Raw genomic sequence first — 18,730 nt, 5'->3', positions numbered from 1 at the left:
AAAACCACACTTTCAGTTTTTCTGCTGCCAAAATTATTCAAAAAACATCTTCCATTGGAGAACTGGATTTTCTAGAGGCATTTCACATTCATAAAAATCTTTCTGTTCTAGTTAACGATCCTAATTCCAATCCAAATTTGCCTTCTGCCTTTAAAGAAATTATGTTTTAGTTCTGGTTTCACCAACAGATAGCGCTACTTGCTTATTCTTGTCCAGGCTTTCTTATCTTATCTAATCATTATTTCCTATCTGGCTCATTTGCGGTTTTGCAGCTGAAGATGGTGGTTTGGTAAAACCATCGAAACTAGTCCTGTGAAAATTTGGTAAATATAACGCTGATTTTTGTTGTTTGACTTCTGAATTTGCATAAACAAGTTAAAGCATTTAATTCTGGCCGGAAGTAGAAAATAAGAAGTGATAGTACAGTTTTAAAATAAAATAAACGTTAGTAAAACTTAGGATCCTTAAAACCCTTCTTAAAGATGTTCTCTATTCCACACACATACACGAACATAGCTTGAGTAAGCTCCCTGTTCCCATTCAGGATATTAGATGTTTCCCAAGGCCGTTAGAAGGAATAGTAGTTTTGATACGCTAATTAAAACCAAATGTCGTTCAGTGAGGAAACATACTGAAGATGCTTTATCTCCAGCAGTGTCAAATATCGTACTAATTTTTAATTTGATATGCAGCAGAAAACAAGCACATCCTGTCTCATTAGAATTTTCTTTAATTTTTGTTCGCTTAAAATAAATCCTAAAACTACTTTTTTCTATGTATATTGTTTACCAAAGAAGCAACTTATTTAAGGGAGGATATTTATTTTTATATTTTTATTTCATACTTAAGGGGTGTTAGAACCCCAAAATCTTCAAAAAATTGTGATTTCGGATTTTTGCATTTTCAAATTCTCTACACTTTTATCTTTCTAAAAATACCGTTCTTTAATCTCTATGAAAATTAGAACTGTAAAAAAATCTAGTTTTAATTTGTCATCGACTGCTTTGATCAATGAGGAGTTTTACATAAAAACGCGTTTTTCTCCAAACGTGATTTTTTTATACTGGATGTATCTTTTCTCAGGAACTACTGCTCAAGGTATCTAAAATTTTTATGAATTATTAGGTTTCCTAATATTTACCAAAATGAGATTTTTGTGATAAACTTCGAAAAAAAATTTTTTTTTAATTTTTCTGTGAGAAAAGTGCTAAATTTTACTACGCCTAACAAAATATTCTGTAAATTACTCTGAAATACAAAATATTTCAAAAGCTCATTTCAGTATAATCAGATAGGTATACTTTAATTACACAAAAAAAATTTCAAGCGTGTATCTACAGCAGATTTTGAGAAAAGGTGCATCGAAAATGGCCAATTTAATATTGTTGGTATAGGGGTTGTTGATACCTTTAATACCTATGATCGCGAAACAAATCTCAGTGATAAAAAGGGGTGGCTATTGAAAAACGTTTAAGAAGCCCTGTCTTAACGCATACGATGCATTAAGATGTCTATAAAATTAAAATCGTCCAAAATGAATTATTATTTAACTCAATTACATAGTAAAATATTTGTTACCAAATCTCGTTCAATGATGAATTTTACTATGTCTAACAAAATATCAAAAATTTAAATCTAAACGAGTTCTCCCGTCAATCATGTCTTATCTCATTCTACACTTGCCAGCTGTACAGATACTAGCATTAGATAACGAAATATGTACTTTTTACGAGAAGAAGAGAACACTTTTGCCTCCACTTTTCCCGCAACGTGAGAGAGTAGGCGAATTTTTCTTCATTTGCATGCGGTCTGTTTATCTCATGTAGCTGGAACAAGTGAATGTTTATTGTTTAACATTGATTTTGGAGCAATTTGTTATTACGTTTTAGTTGACACAAAGGCGAGATTTATACAACATATATTATACTATGCATTTAGTTTAGGATTGGCTTAAAAAGCTTCTTCCGAAAGCAGAATGTGCATCGAAAAGTGTGAAATTAATTTGCGGTATTGAGAATCTGTAACATATTCTGGAAAATATGCGAAAACTTTTAATCTTATAAATGTTAATTCATGAGGTTTCTGAACTCAGGAAAATTTTCTTCCACTAATTTCAATTATTCCGAAATTTTACTAAATATATTTAACACTAGCCTTGCGAATTATTTGAATTGAATGCTCTCTAGCTGTCTCTTGAGAGTTAAAATAAACTTGCTTGTAAATTTTTGCCACATATAAAAGCCTGCAGTTAATCGTAATATGGTAAGTGAAACTTAAAAGATTTTTCCAGTATCAGCATTAACAGCAAGTTGACTGATTCATTGACTAATTAGCTCGTTGACTAATATATTGGCTTGTGAAAAGTTCACCACACAATCAAATTATCAATTTTCAAAAACGTAGTTGAATTTGAGTGGCAGAAGATTGCTGCGGTTGACGATGGTAGTTTGCAAATACCGTATGTTGCAGCCAATCACGATTTAGTTTAAAAATGCCAGCAATGGGACAGTCTGAGGAGGTTCATTGAAATGCTAATATGAAGCGTTCATAACTTTCGAAACATAAATTTGGATACTATTCGTATTACTATGGCTGAAGGAAAACGAATGGCAGATAGTGAGTGCCAGCATGCTGGTGGATGCATTGAAAACAGAACGTCCGTGAGTGAGAATCGTTATTATAGAGAAAATTAATTTGATTACAAGAGACCTTTTGATGATTTAACGGGTCAAGTCTTAGTGAAAAAGATTTATTAAGGGAGAGCCTCATATCTGAGAAGCTGGGTAGTGTAGGCTTGAGGTTGTAGTCTACATCGATAAATTCGTACTTGAAGTTTTACCTACATAGAATTTACAGCTAAATGTGTGAAACCTTGAGAACTAGTAAGCGAGTAATAGCTTTAGCTCAGAGAACAAAAACGTAAACTCACGAAGCGTTAATTACCCAAAATTGCTCAAAATAAAGTTTACAAAATTGGCAAAGTAGATGGACAGAGGAAGAGGTAGGACGAAGGACATTTCGCTTACTGCCAAAAGTTAACATGGAAATAAAGACCCACTGTGCTAGCCTAACACAGTTCTTGACAGGTCATGGACCATTCCCAGTATACCTGAACAGATTCAGACTTAGGGATACTCCTTTCTGCGAATGCGGAGAGGAAGGCGACACGGACTATTATTACGTCCATTGTGTACATACAAGAAGCTGGCACTTGAAGAAACCAGCGGACTGTGCCTGGGCAATGTGGGCGACTAACACACTCAAAAACAGAATAGCCCTTGATAAAATAGAGAAAATCTCAGGACACTGCCTAAGCAGAAACAACCGTGGATAATATTATAATGTTTCAAAAGTTCAGAACTTAAAGCAGATAACCAGAATAACGCTTAGTGCCTTGTAGTTAACAATATGTAAAAACTGTTATTAGTTTATAATATTCAACCTTGTTACTCTGGAGTCTTCCCCGCCGTGATGGTATATAATTCCGTTTGGTTCATGTCCGTGGTCGGAAGCCATCATGGCGGTGCACTCACTCACTCACTCACTCACCTTTTCCCAGGACGTACAGAACAGCCTCCACTTGGGCTTTAACTCAAGAAAACTAAGAACTAAACTAATGCTTGACTAAAACGATATAGCCGAAGCTATCAAAATTCTACAGGATTTGTCCCCTTAAATGCTAACTAAACAGCGAAGCTATAAAGGCCCTGAAATAAGGCCGAGCGTAGTAGTAGTGTAGAGAGAGAGTGTAGCCAAAAGTCGAAAGCGCTCTAGTCAGAATCTCTGGCTCTCTAACGAAGTCAATGGAACTTCGACTTCCATTGACTTCGTTAGAGATCATTGACTTCGTTCGTCAATAGAACTTCGAACTCGTACTGCTCTTCCTTCATTTGCATTTAACAGCGATTCTGAAAACACATTCTGGTAGGAAATTGTAAGCTGAAATCAGGAGAGACAGGAAAGTAGCTTTATCTAAAAAAATGCGTCTAGTGTAGAATTGGGTGCCCCTTCAATTAGCCACAATTTTGTTAAATTGTGGCGTTGAAACCTCATAGTTTTAACTTTGTTTTAGCTTCCTGATTTTTTTAAATGAAAATAGATTGATGTGTACATGGATAAAGTCAAGAAAGTGCGCAATGCCTAGTTTGTGCAATTCTGGGATTTTTTTTAAGTGAAAACAGATTGATGTGTACGTGGACACAGAGTTTGTGCAATTTATTTTGGTTTTGTGTAGCGGCCATCTTGAAATTGTGATTTCATGTCGCCGATCTTGGCGTCCAAAAAGAGTCGCCAAAAAACAAGCGACACCCAATTGTAAACTTTAACTACAAAGATAACTGTTAGCAACCTAGAACAAGCCTTACAAGTTGTCAGCATAGTGTACGAAATCGCGATCAATGGCCTTGTGAAAGAAATATTTTTTATTCAGTCAGATGTGGTTTACTCAGTCAGGCAGGGTTTAGGCCAGAAATGGCGGATGACTGACGTATAGATGCGCTTTTCACGTTCTGAAGTCCAATAGAGATGATGCATCAGGAAGGTTCTTGATCTTGGAAATTACCGCAGTTGGCTTCGCCATTTGAGTTAGTGATGCGAGCTTTTCATGTGAAAGTGCCGCTGAAGCAAGCACACAGCTCCCACTGAACTAGACTAGGTCATGGATTTGATGAAGGGGCATAAGTACCTCTTTTACACTGTTTATTATAAAAGATAATTTCAGACTTTTAATCTGCATAGAAGCGAAGACGTTTCTGAAGATGAATGAGGGGGAATTTAGAATGAATGTGTTTTGTAGGGTTCTCCACCTACACTTGAATTTTAAGAATGTTAAAATAGCTCATCGAGTTTTAGAATGTCGAGTAAGGTGTGTCTATTTGGTCGTTGAATTCTAACAAATCATTGTGGTTAGGGGAAGTGTTGCAATACTAAAACACGATTTAAACCAGACCGGTTTAAACCAGTTCAAACCGGCTGATCCTCTTCCTCGAACCGGTTTCTTCCAGTTTGATCCAGTTCTGACCTGTTTAAAACGGGATAAAACTGGTTGAACTAGTTTTCATCAGTTGATCCGGTTCAGACCGATTTGAACAGGTATAATCCAGTTTAAACCGGTTCAGACCGATTAGAACTGGTTCAATCCAGTTTAAACCAGTTCAAACCGGTTGATCCAATTCAGACCGGTTTAAACTGGTTTAATCCGGTTGAACCAGTTTTTATCCGATTCAAACTGGTTCAGTTCGTTTTTATCCCGTTTAACCGGTTTAATTGAGCTTAAACCGGTTTCATCCAGTTTGATCCGGTTCGGTTAAACCAGTTCAATCCAGTTTAATCCGGCGACGCTCCGGGATTTGAGCCTGGGACCTCCGGTACCCTAACCAGTACATTGTCTGCTGGCAAATGTAAAAATATAAATAAATAATTTATATAGAGAGGAGGAATTCGATTTATTGTGTCCGAAACTACCCCGTTATGGCAAAAGTCATCAAAACTATCTGCTTGTGAATGGAGATACATTCAGGAGGATTTTCGAAGTTAATTTGCCCTTCATACACTTTGCACACGAAGAAAATTATTAAAACCACACGAAGCTGTAATAATCAACCACTAAAAACAGAAACCGGGCAAATTCGCAACGTTATTATTCACAACGTAGGTGTTGGTTGCGAACGTGTTGCAATACTAAAACACGAATATTCCCGTTTGACACCACACATGGTGGAGAGCCAGGGTAAATTTAAATTCATGTTTGAATACTTGAATGAATGTGAATTAAGCAGTAACTAAGGAAAATAAATCGATCAAAAACAAAAACTTATTCAGTGTCAAGAAAGTGTAAATTATAATGTATTTAGAAAGATACTGATACTTATTCCTTCCAGATGCTGGAAGGAAGAGAACAGATTGATTGCTGAAGTCCAGGAAAGGTTGCTGTAAGAAGAAAGGGTTAAATAAGTATCTACAGAAATTTATTCTACCTTTTGTGAGAAAACAGTTTTTTTTTTTATGTAAACGAGGCTCTTAAATTTTAGTTCAGAATTGTGGAAACTTTTCAGCAAGTCGTTTCTAGGACCTGCTTCCAGGTTTACCAAATTCTGGCAGCGGCAAATGTAGGGTTTATATTTATTTTAACTAACATTTATTTTAAGTTTAAACTATCTTTCCTGTCAAGCCTTACTTTCCCCTGGAATTGCCAATGCCAGAGTATGTAAATTTTAGTAGAACGCGCAAAGTATTCAAAATTGTCAGCGGAAGTAATCTGAGTTAAATAGAAGGGAAACGAGTTCGAAAGTGTGCTTTCTTGCTTCACGAGCGTGGAGGTGGCTAGTTAGAAATTGAAGAACCACGCGTTTCGGCCTGTGTGCTTGCTTCGGCAGATAATTAAATTTTTCAACGTAATATTCAGAAGTTTGCTGAATTATCAGCGGTATTTTAGAACGCGGTTAGGTTAGTTACGTTTAGAGAGCCTCGTAGGTAGTCACTTGTTATTATTCATTTTTAGTTTCTTATTTTTATTTTACCGCCGGGTCGGCGTAGTTTGTGAGCGTCAAGAGCACGCATCTGTAATTTCTAAAGTTGAATAAAAAGGCATTTCAACCCTTCTCAAGACTTTGTATACTTTCCAGTTCATAGCAGTCACCACTATTGTTGCGTGCAGGTTGGAAGCGCGCAACATTACACGTTAATGCTGAGGAACTGGTGACAGAAAAGGGAGAATTACTGGAATAATATGAGTGGCAGTGATGGAATATGTTCATGGCAAAAGTGTGATGTTATTCGGTATGTAAATTTTTCTATGGTAATGGATGCGTTCTTTTTAATAGCAGTGAAGGACTATTGATGATGTTTGGGAGAAAGGTTTGGTTTGGTTTATGTGATTACGGCAAAGTCTCGAGAGCTATCTGCCTAAGGGAAGGGATGCCTTCATGAAAAACGTTCTAAGGGAAACAGGCTCGTATACACGTTACAGATGGGGGAAACCACGAAGATTCCCATGCAGCCGCCAGCCCGTTCTTGGGATTCCAACCTTGGACCGAACTACCAGTGTTCAGCGACTTTACCGCTCGGCCGCTGGTGGGCCCTGTTAAACAAAAATATGACATTTAATTGCATTGTTCCTATTGCAATCATTTATATACTCGATTATCAAGTCTTTACGGATTGCAGAATTTTTTTTGTTTTTTTGTGTGTGATGGTGTGTGTGTGTGTGTGTGTATCAAGAGGCGTTTTATATTAGTAATAACTCCGACTGGAGTTGACTGAAGCATGTACTTAATGGTGTAACGAGAGTTAGACTTTCTTTACTCCGTACAACATTCGAAGTATGTTTTAGAGATAATTAATAGAAATGTAAAAATGCAAATAAATAATAAATTCACTCAGGAAAAAGGCGGTTTTGTCCGTCTGTAAGCCACAGGTCTAGAGAACAATCCGTACAACCATATTTATGTCAGATATACTTTTCATCAAACTAAAAGACTACAATCTGTGAATAAGTGCCCTTCTGTTCTCCATCAAACGGGAATACAGACAGGAGATATAATATATTCTCGGAGATGCTTTACTTGTGCTGTAGATTTTAAGTGTTCTTCTTTTCGAATTTCAAGACTCAGCATCGAATCTTCAAATATAAGTTATTTCATGTAGAGGAAAGCTGATAGGGATACATGGTTTTAATTATTTTACGTTCATGATTGGAATAAAGTGTGTGATGAAATTCTGCCATATTTAAAAGTTAAGATTTCGCATAAAGTTAAATCTCAAGAAATATTAAAAATTTTATCTAACTAATACATTGAAAATTACGTAAATGCTTTTCATCATTCCTCATCTTGGGTAAAAATATTTTCAATAAATACATAAGTAGAGTAGCTGTGATTTTTGCAGGACTCTCAAATTTTGTGAATGTTATATAGTTGATACCTCCATGAAATGAAAGGCATCAGAAATACTTAATTAAAAACGGATCGGAAGAAAGATGACAATTTTGTCTATATTTATAAGGTATTTCTCCCGCCGTCTTAGTATGCCTTTGTGCTGTGGTGGTCCGCACGCTGGGCGCGTATTCCAGAGGTTCGTGGTTCGATTCCCGACGATGGCAAACCGCACATTGAGTTGATCAATGTTACCGAATTTTGCTTATTGCGCATGCTCAATAGTATACCGCTGACGTGAGAGGAAATCCTGGCGACTAAGCATAACCCTACACAAAGCTGTTTGTTAGCCATGTTGGGTGGAGGGGGTGCCTTTTTTTTACAATTGCATTACTATAGAAATCTGTTGTGTGCTGATTGATGTGCTTCTGTTTCATTTTTTTGGCTTATTTTGTTCATAAATTTTACAATTAATATCAGCTATTTGACTGTAATTCAGCAATTTGAACTGAATTTATTCCTTAATTTGATAAAGTGTATACGAATGGAACGTATGGTAAAACTTAATTGCTTTTATTCCTCAGAAGTATAATCAATAAGCATTCAGTTAATATATCTTGCAGTGCTTCCTGTTTTGTTATTACTTGTTTGTTATTATTATTTTTATTACTATTATATACTTTTCTTAAACGAAAATTTGCGTAGTTTACAACCGATAGTTACACTCTAAAATTCTATTCTGATCCAAATTCTATTCTGAGCATGCGCAGTAAGCGAAATTCATTTAACATTGATCCACTCAATGTGCGGTTTGCCATTACGCTTCCCGGGATAGGAGTTGCTCATTTTTCATTTCTCCTGCTTCCAAAATGCCTAATGTCTCTACACATTAAAAACATTTGTATAATGCTACAGCGGATTTAAAAAGTTTCATAGATTTTTGAAACAATAAGCTTTCATATTAACATTTCTTAATGCTTTAAAAATGAAAGGCTAACAGACATCAGCTTCTAAATTAAAATAGATAAGATCAAAACACTGAAATATGAGAAAAGAGCTTAAAAAATCATTTTATTGGTTTATTTAGCTATTTACATAATCAAATCTTGAAATCTTATTTTCAGTGCCGATTTATTGATCTTTCTTGAACTCTTCAATACAACTGAGGAAGCAGTGGTAAATTACACAATTATTTTAAGAGATATTTAACAAAATACAGAATTAAATATGTCCTCGTTTAGTAAGAATGTAAACTAAACTCTGAAAGGTATAAAGCCCTTAATGAAGGAATCGCCATGAAGTCAAGCTCAGCATTGAAAAGAAGATGAGGGAAGTCATAGTGGAGCAAAGCACGCTCACTCAGCCGTAGCAGTATCCAGGAGGACCACATGTTTGCGAATTCTTGCAGCAACCTCCTCCTGAGCAACATTGGTAACCATACGGACAGCAATTGGCATCTGAAGACGGGCAGCAGAAAGAACCAGAGGAACAGCAACTGGAGTTTTTGCAGCAACTCATTTTCCTAGTACAGCATCCAATTCCACAACATACAGAACCAAAATCAAGGCAGCAACCGACTGTACTGCAACAGGTCTCTGGGCAGCAGGTGCCATCGTTGCAACATGTACCACTGCAGACCACTTCACAAAAAGATAAAACTTCCGAAACTTCCTCAGGTGAAGAACTGTTACGAAATTGCTCCTTCAACTGCTCGGTATCTCCTTGTAAAGCAGGTTCACAACACTTGTAGCGTCCTGAACGAAATGAGCAACAGGATTTACCTGTAGAAAAGATAAAATTATTATAAGGTACATTATATAATGTAATATATTCAGGAGCAGGAAATTTGATGAAGCAGAAATGTTAATCCATAATGACTAGGAAATTGGAGGAGAAGGCAGATTAAATATTCATTTTTTATTTCAGCAAATATGTTGCGGCTACACACAAATCGGCACATTAAATGTGCCTGTTCCAAAGGGCTGACATTTTGGATATACTTGCAGCAGAAAAGAAAAAGCAGACAGACAGCAGTCTAGCTAAGGCATCAAGGACAATCATGCTATTTTATACTGCTGTGAAATTATTATTGAGTTTTAGTTCCATTTACATCACCAGACGTAAAGGTCACATGACATAGATTTTTCTCGAAATGACGCGGTGCAAATAGAGGTTACTATTTTTAGAATAGAGAAGGAAAATTAATTTATGCTGCTAATTTAATCATTTACATATTCTTTATTTTACTTACATATATATATATATATGTAATGTTTTCAGTTATTCCAACACATCGTGGGTGAATGGTGAGGCTATTCCATTTCACGTTTTGGCAGATGGTTGACGAAGCTGGGATGATTGCACCTCGGAGAAAAATGACGACTCTGGACTTTTCACTTTTAACAGCATAACTTTATTTTATTTTAGAGCAGATGATTTTTTCCAAATGAAGATACTCAAATAACTTATTCAGTAATTGAATTATTAGATACGACTGACTTTAATACGTTATAACGTTCTAACAAAGAAAGAGGAGCATAGAGGAGGCGTTAGCAGAACGAAGGCGAGAAGGCATCTGTGTAGAAGAACTTATGACGCAGCATTTATATGAAAGGTTATGTAACAGAGTAGCTTCTAGAAAAATGTAGAAAAACTTATGACGCAGCATTTATATGAGGAGGTTAAGTAATAGGCGCGAATGTTATAGAAGGTACTGGTCTAGGGGAAGATCCTGAATTGCAGAAAATTAATTAAAGGTTGCTGGTTCGCAAAGAGCAAAGCCATCGTGTTTTTTTTAATATTATATATATATATATATATATATGTAATAATAAAATTCCATAGTCAAGAATACACTTAAAATTCTAACTGTATGATCTTGTCATTTTTAATGGCGACGGTCTCTTATTTGAAAGTACGTGGAATTAAATCCACAGCCCCGTAGTCAAGTTGTTTTTCCCGCCTTTTCTACACGTACAGTTATACAATGTTCTGGAAATATTTAAAGCGAACTGGAATGGCTGACGAGGCTGACGTGATTTCTTGGAAGCTCCGCCTTTCCAGAGGCTATAAAAGGACTCGCAAAGGAATATCGGGGTCTTCTCTTTAATGTAACAATGCAGTAAACTTCATACAAAAAGTTATTAGTAATTCTTTTTTATTTACTCCGGAGATCTTAATTTTTGTAACTGCTATTTTCTCCTGAAATATAATAAATGGATCCTGTTTTTTAAACTTATCGTCTGATAATTTAAGCTACGACTACATCTATGATTCTTCACCAATCTATTTATTCCGGAAAAAAGCTGGTACATCATATATATATATATATATATATGTGTGTGTGCGCGTGTGGAATATTTACAACATGTTGCAAAATTTTACTACAGTTTTCATGCTTTTATTTATCGCCCCTGAAAAGGTTAATGTGAGCATTTGTCCATGTGAATATATTTCATGTGAGCTTTTTTCCGCGTGAGTATATTTCTTAAGTGAGCATTTTTCCATGTGCGCATTTTTCTGTGTGGGCATATTTCCTTGTGGGCTTTTTTCCTGTGAGCTTTTATACCTGTGAGCATTATTCGGTGAGCATTTTTCCTATGGGCTTTTTTCCAGTGGGCATTTTTCCGGTCCCCCCTTGAACGACGTATTGGCTCCAAAGCTATAAGAACATTCATATGCACACTAACTAATATTTCTTTTTTTCCAAATCTGTCAGTTAAATTTCGATGACATTTTTACAGTTTTCTCCTATTAATGGCAATCTGTGTTCTAAGGTGCGCTGGTTCGACTGTAAACTAAAGACAACTTTACAACAACAACAAGCAATTTTAGTGTTTTATTTTATAAAATATCTGCTGAGATATTCTTCTGTAATCCGAAGTTTTGATATCAGTTATTTAAATGAACCTTTAAAAGGAGCGATAACTTCAGGATAAGTAACATATAGTTTTTTTCATCAAGAACAGCAGAAGTTAATAAGCAATCACATTTTTAAATATCCTCATATACTGCGTTGAGTTTTTACCGTTGAAATTAATATAAAAGTGTCGAGTTTTATTACGCATTACTAATTAAATTAGTGTTTATTTATTAATTAAGTTAAATGTTCATGATATTATTATAAATTCCTATTTATTATATTGTTTGAAAAAATTTATGATTTCATTGTAAAAAAATCATATGTGTACACCACATGACTTCCTTATACAGAATATTAAATTATAGGCATTTTCCCCTGCATTTGATTTAAACTTATTTCTCCGATTTTCATTAGAGATATGTTTTTCATTCAAATTAATTCAGTTCTCATTCCGCGGCAAAGCAAAAATACATAAAATCTCAAAGCATCTTCATTAAAAATTGTAAAATGCAGAAAAATATAAAACGCCAGGTACAGTTAAAACAGTTTAAAAAAATGTAACTAAAATTAGAGTTTCTACGCAATTTGGCCAACGGGCAAGAAGGCATATTTTTCGGTGCACAAAACTGAAAGCATTCTTTTGGTCCCACTCGGCAAAAAGACATTTAAAGTGCAGAAATTGACTTAATTCACTAATTCTGCTGAGAGATTTTTCTTTCTCCCCTGTGGCAGGCACTTGTCTATAACGGCATACGCCACTCCTAAGGCCAGAAGTGGTGACCATTTTATTATGGAGGCACCAAAACCGTTACCTTCTGTGAAAGGACAGATAATTTTACATTCGAACCCGGGCCTTTCGGTATTGCAGTCAGGCTGCCCTAACCACTGTACCGTCTGGGCGGATTGCAAAATTTGAAATGTAAACAAATGTGGCTGCTATGGTAAAAAATAGGCTTAGCCGCACTAAAACAATTTTAAAATTGTTGATAATTCTACAACTACCACATGCAGATTAACTAAAGGCATAAATGCTTAGCCGAAGATTAAATTATACGCATTTTTTCTTACATTTCATTTAAATTTATTGGATTGAATTAAATCTACTTCGTCGATAGCGCATTAACCACAATAGAATAAATGCACTCTTTAAAATTCACTATATTTGTTTACCATAGCGACACTCTGACACTTAACAGCGGTACATTTCGTCCATATTATAACTCAAAATGCATATAAATTTATATCATCTTAAGAATTATCTAATCGTCGACGCATGTTCTATTCAAATACTATAATAAATCTAAACGATGAATAAAAGAAAGTAAGCAAACAAAACAAAAAAGAAAGTGTTTTTCACAGAAAATCCAGTATTTCTCTTTCAATTAATTCAGTTCTCACTTCCCGACAAGGCAAAAACACCCTCTCTAGATATGGAAAATATAAAACACCTACCTTTCTAGTAATAAATTAACAATAGCCATTTAATTTTCCCCTTTTAAATTCGAGCAAGTCCACCCCCCTTCATTCTGAAAATAACAAAGCAATAACTTTTCTAGCATTTTTATATTCATTTAGAGATATTATTTCAACTACCATAATTCTTGTAAAAATATTTAATCATACCTTCATATATTCCAAAAAATGAAACGTATATAAACATATATTAAAATTTTTTATATTTTACTTTTTATATAAACACAAATAAACATGAAAAACACAAATGCTCCATTTTTTATTGAACACAAATATTTTTAAATAAACACAAAAACGTTCTTTTTGATAATAAATAAGTAGTATAAATATCAATATACCTATACTAAAAAAAATTATTGTACAAACCTACATTTGTAATTAAATGTTTCTTGCTTTTAACGAAGCAAAACCATCAATATCTCTTTCAAAATCTATTTAAACGCTTGATTTATGCTAATTTATGCGAAAGAGAAAGTCTAGGTCTGAAAGTTTTCCTTGATCAAATGAAGCTAATATCTGCCACAGTTTATTTATTAATTCCTTAAAATTCATGACAATTCTTAATTTACATTAATAATATTAGGTAGATTGTAACATTAATGCAAACTGAACACGATTTTCATGATGAAACCATTTGGTTCTTTAAGCTCTGTTAATCGAATTTGGCAAGCTTGTTATGGCAAAATATAAGCAATGCCAATTAATGGCAGACAGAGTACATAATTACTAATGTTGGCAGTATTATAGTTTCTGTGGGTAATTATAGTTTCTGCGTGTAACTTCTCCACGTCTAGGTGTAAATTAATTTCAGTATGCTACTTCCAATAATAAATTTTAATGTTAGAAAATAATATATGCTTACGCTGAAACCTCGTGTCTTTCGAGAATTAATTAATGTATTAATTCTTTTAATTCAGGCGGACTGTTTATAACACAAAACTCCTTTCATATTTATTGATGTATTCCAAAGTTGAAAGTTAAAAATCTTAATTTCCTTTTTAAAAAGCTTATTTCTAAATTTTCATAGCTACTTTGGCGCCACTTCTATTTGTTCACCTAGCTAGAGCAGCTATAATTCTCTCGCAGTTCGAACTATATCGTTTGCTTTATATTTTTAATGCCAATAGCCAAGAGCATCACCACCTGCAGATTAAAACCTTAATCGTTGTACGACTGATTAACCCATCATGGTCAACGATCAACATATTAAAATTCATAAGTAGTTTAAAGTGAAGAAATATGTGTCACATTTTATCCCTCAGATGGCAGCACTAGATGGCTCTTTAGCGGTGGCTAGTTTAACGTGTAAGAATGAGTGAAGATACTTTGCACCAGATGGCAGCACTATCACAGCTGACTGATGAACGGATAATTTTAGTAATAACTCTAGTAGAACTTAAGATATCCAAACTAACTGGGAGAATAGCTTATCAAAATATTCACAAAATTGCTTGGTTGATCTTTACATTATGGTAAATTGGCTATTTTTTGGCGAAAATTTGGCAACCAACTCTCCTACAGCAACCGTCTATTTTTTTTCCCCGCCGCCATTTTGTCTTCACGAAGTAAAGACATGTTTCTTTTCTTTTTATCTACTGAACACTTCTTCCAACAATCTACTAGCCGAATTACACTTATGCTAGAAATTTTATCAAACAAAACTGCTTAATCAAGACAAATATTCAATGCAAAATTGGGAAAAAGTGCACAATACCATACTCCTTACGCGTTTTTCAAAATAACACATACACATAAACCATGTACACGCCGACTTATTTTTACTTAAAAAAACATCCCAGAATTGCACAAAAATAGCATTGCGCACACTCTTCACTTTATCCATGTGCACTGCATTTTTCTCATAAATTAGAAAAATTTCACGAAAATACATGACAATTTTCTCAATCTTTAAACCCGGTAAAAAGAACATATATGAAATTACCTGATCGCGAAAAAGTATTTACCCTTTCCAAATATGAACATTTCCACATATAAAATAAATAAAATATCCAAAAACGTTTATCTCTAAATCATCTATTACATTATACACGTCACCAACGAATTCATACCGCAAGCATTACAAATACCTAGTATCAAATATTTAAATTATTTCCATGCACGTTTACTTCAACTTAAACGTATACCAAATTCCTACAAACATAAAATTCACAAAATAACTATCATTTAATTAAAATATCACTAAACCATGTACACGTCGACTTATTTTTACTTAAAAAAACATCCCAGAATTGCACAAAAATGGCATTGCGCACACTCTTCACTATATCCATGTACACTGCTTTTTTCTCATAAATTATAAAAATTTCACGAAAATACATGACAATTTTCTCAATCTTTAAACCCGGTAAAAAGAACATATATGAAATTACCTGATCGCGAAAAAGTATTTATCCTTTCCAAATATGAACATTTACACATATAAAATAAATAAAATATCCAAAAACTTTTACCTCTAAATCATCTATTATATTATAAACGTCACCAACGAATTGATCCCGCAACCATTACAAATACTTAGTGTCAGATATTTAAATTATTTCCATGCACGTTTACTTCAACTAAAACGTATACCAAATTCCTACAAACATAAAATTCACAAAATAACTATCATTTCATTAAAATATAATTAAATTCAAAAACACTACTTAAAATATAAATGAGCACATACATTAAATTAATCAAAATTACCTTACAATCCTAATTACTTTAAACTAAATCATTGCTAATAACAATTTTCCCAATAATACCAAATTCCTTTCCACCTTACATTTAGAACAATGCATAAAAATAATATCCTCAAATAATTAAAAATACTAACTTACCTAATCTTTTTCAGAATCTTGATTATGTGTCCGATAAACATTTCTTCTTTCTGTTTCAGGATCTTTAAAATCATACTTTTTTTTATTTCACTTCTATCTCGCACAACCTTAAACAAGCATTTATTACTACCCTTTTCAATACCACTAAATACCCAATTCGAATTCACTTTAGTTACGGCCATGGAATCCAAAAATTAACCAACACTGTTTCACACAACACAGAATAAAGCCAAATACAAAATTTCCAGATTTTTTCCCGATTTCCCCCCTTTTCCGATTAAAGAACCGTAATTCGTCCATTAATATCACATGACATATCCCATGATCTCTCATTTCCCTCACACAAAATAATGCGTAATCGGAACTGAGTACTGCTCACATTATTACCAAAGTCCCAGGTAGTAACCTTTATCGCCTCCAAAATGTCGCCAAACTACCAGTTACCATATTGTAAAGATCAACCAATTGCTTAATTGGTCTTTTTTTTTTTTTTTTTTTTTTTTTTTTTTTTTTTGCTAGATATGTATATTACTGCAATGAAAGTTAGTGCATTTTATTTTTTTTTCTCTTGAAATTTATTTCATCGACAGTTATACAGCTAAAACGGTACTATACCGTTTCGAGGACCGTAAAAAATCGCCAAATTATTGTTGATGCCAGTGCTGCCAAAAATAATTGCCACAACCCTAACGTAAGAAAGGAAGTATAATAGTAAATAACTATTTGAAAATTATTTTTTTAATTTATATGGAAGGTTAATTTCATATAATACTTTTTTTATTATTGCTATTTATATAAAAAAAGGCTAAACATAACTGAATGGATTCCTGCATCTCTATTTCGTTACCGAGTTATCGCTAAAGCATAATTTCATCTCGTTGGTTGTTCAAACATAATTTTTTATAATAAATTATACCTTTTCTTTGAAAAAATTCTATTGCAGACTTTTCGTCATGGGCAATTCCCATATTGTTAAAAACCATAGGATATCAAAAAAAGGTTTAAAAATCAAATTAGTATTTCAATGGCATCTTAAGAAATACAGAACTATCTAAACTTACGCAATTTGAAATCAGCGCGTACGCTAGATTTGGCGCGCTGTTAATCAGGCGCGTTTGCTAGATTTGGCGCTTTTGCACATACATTTTCGCTGCAATTTTTTACGGTTCTCAAAACGGAATAGTACCGTTAAAACATGTATTTTCGTATAATAAAATATAAAAGTAATTTGTTTGGTTCGGTAAAGTTCAGGAATAGTAATAATTAACATTTTTGGTCTACCTAAAATTTTGTTTTAAATTTATACTCTACTGAGATCACACGAGAATAAAACCAAATATTACAAGGGGAAAATATTTACCAAATAATAATATTAATAATAATAATAATAATAATAATAATAATAAAGCGCTCAATGATTAATAAAACTTTGATTTCATATTACTCATTTCATACTTTGATTTTATACTGATTTCATAAAATTTGATTCATATACTTTCATTCTAAATACTTACAACGAATTTAATGAAATTAAAATATTTAGTCGTTTTATCGCGAGAATCCGGCCGCCCTTGATTTTCGCCTCCTGCGTACTTTTACGCGCTGCACCCCTATTCTCCCTATTCGCAGCCTGAATGAACATGAAACAAATTGTCATGTTTATAGAATAGTTAAATATGTAAGTTTGAAAAGATCAACCGAAACATATGTTTTATAATAGATTGTTAACATCATAATATTCACATTAAATTGCATTATTCTTTAATTGCATATCATTATCTACATTATTGTGCCTTCACCTTTTCTAATACCATACTCTGATTAACTGTAAAACAACCCAGTAATGATATCTCGATATTGAAAACATGTACTCTTTTCAAGAATCTTGCATGCTCCTATTATTTCACTATTGGTAACCATTTCATTTTTACCTTTATTATGCATTTTGTGTAAGCCAAAAGTATATTGGGAATTGAATTGTGTTTTTAGATTGTCAATAACAGTGTGCATTTATATTACATTTATCTGTAAAAACATTTTTTGCATTTATATTACATTTATCTGTGAAAAGAATAACATATATTCGTAAAATTAGAAGCTTTTAATGAAAATTAAAGAGTTACCCCAAAGGAATGAGGGAAAAAAATTCGGTTATCGAACTAAAATTAATGCGAAGAATGTGCATATCATTCAAAATGTCTGAAAACATACGCAGGTGCGCACAGCAAGTAAAAAATATCTCTGCAAATACCGCCGTACACCTACTGGAGAGGAAGAACACGACCAGCGTTATTTTTTGGCGCGAAAACAGACTTTCGTCAACTTTGATAATATTACCAGTGCCTCCAATTTTAACTGACGGTCTAGATATTACTGCATGACCATAGACTTCCCAATATGCAACTGTTCCAATCCACAACAATGTAGTGATTCATATCAAGTTGATACTGACCAAATTCAGAGGAAGAAAATTTTAAACACCACACATGTTTCATCATTATATAAGTCCTAAATCTTCTTAGCCGCGTTAAATCCAGTAATAATAAAAACACAAGTTATCTTTACATCTATAGAATTTGTATTCTCGTTGCCAACATTGATAACGCATTCTTAAACTTTTTTAAAAAAGTAAACATTATAACGAATTTAGAAGTAGACATTGGCGATTTCATATGAACCAT

General features: G+C 33.7%; 1 long non-coding RNA gene across 2 annotated transcripts in view; it reads right to left on the bottom strand.

Moving 5' to 3' along the window:
• Nucleotides 1-8,924: 8,924 nt before the first annotated feature.
• Nucleotides 8,925-18,730, bottom strand: part of LOC146995573 (uncharacterized) — a 242,796-nt gene continuing 232,990 nt past the window's right edge. The window contains exons 1-2 of one of the 2 annotated variants that reach the window (XR_015043155.1): nt 16,050-16,242; nt 8,925-9,652 (exon numbers count right to left, since the gene is read on the bottom strand). This is a non-coding gene — a long non-coding RNA (uncharacterized LOC146995573). Of the gene's footprint in view, nt 9,653-16,049; nt 16,243-18,730 lie in introns of those variants that run through there. The other variant, XR_015043156.1, reaches the window with a different exon arrangement.

The sequence above is a fragment of the Stegodyphus dumicola genome, chromosome 9 (assembly GCF_044657685.1).
Source record: "Stegodyphus dumicola isolate Sdum_Otavi_A_Nest chromosome 9, ASM4465768v1".
Taxonomy (NCBI): Eukaryota; Metazoa; Arthropoda; class Arachnida; order Araneae; family Eresidae; genus Stegodyphus; species Stegodyphus dumicola.
This window is presented reverse-complemented; position numbering and strand designations above follow the sequence as displayed.